Raw genomic sequence first — 749 nt, 5'->3', positions numbered from 1 at the left:
CTAGGGGTATTAATAATAGCCGGTAAGTAAGTTAATGGATGATGATAATCATTCAACAAGGTACCCCTCAAAAAAGAAAAACTTCCATTTCATGTTAGATTTTTGTTGGGGGGGGGGGGGGTGGGGGACACCTGGCTGGCTCGGTCAGTTAAAGCATCTGATTTCGGCTCAGGTCATGACCTCATGGTTTGAGGGTTCAAGCTCTGTGCTGACAGCATGGACCTCGCTTGGGATTCTCTTTCCCTCTTTCTCTGCCCCTCCCCTGCTTGCATGCATTCTCTCTCTCCTCTCAAAGTGAATAAACTTTAAGGAAAAAATTAAGTTTTTTTCCTTAAAGTTGTACTTTTTCACTTAACACCCCCCCCCTTAAGGTGTCCCCATGCCCCATAAAGCATATTCTCCCTTCAAAGGGACCAAACCCATTTCCCCTCCCCTTGATCTGTAGATTCTGTTAAGACAGAACAAACACATCCTTGACAAGCATTTTATCCGCAATTACAGTGGGTTCGTGTCTCAAACCACCAATGCCCATAGAATTCTTCCCTCCAAGTGTCACTGGAAAGAAACGTCCACTTGAGTCATTCCCATTCAAGCACGGGCCAACGGTAATTTGGGGAGAAAAGTTAACTATCCGTCTCCGTGGAAGGAGATCTCAAATCTCTTAAGACTATCGGGAAGGTTTTGAACCTCCAAACCACTCTGGAAGTCCCAGTTCGTTTACCACACAGAACTTCAGGCTGTAAACAAAC

Source organism: Panthera leo, chromosome F3 (assembly GCF_018350215.1).
Source record: "Panthera leo isolate Ple1 chromosome F3, P.leo_Ple1_pat1.1, whole genome shotgun sequence".
Classification (NCBI taxonomy): domain Eukaryota; kingdom Metazoa; phylum Chordata; class Mammalia; order Carnivora; family Felidae; genus Panthera; species Panthera leo.
Note: the sequence above shows the minus strand (reverse complement) of the source record.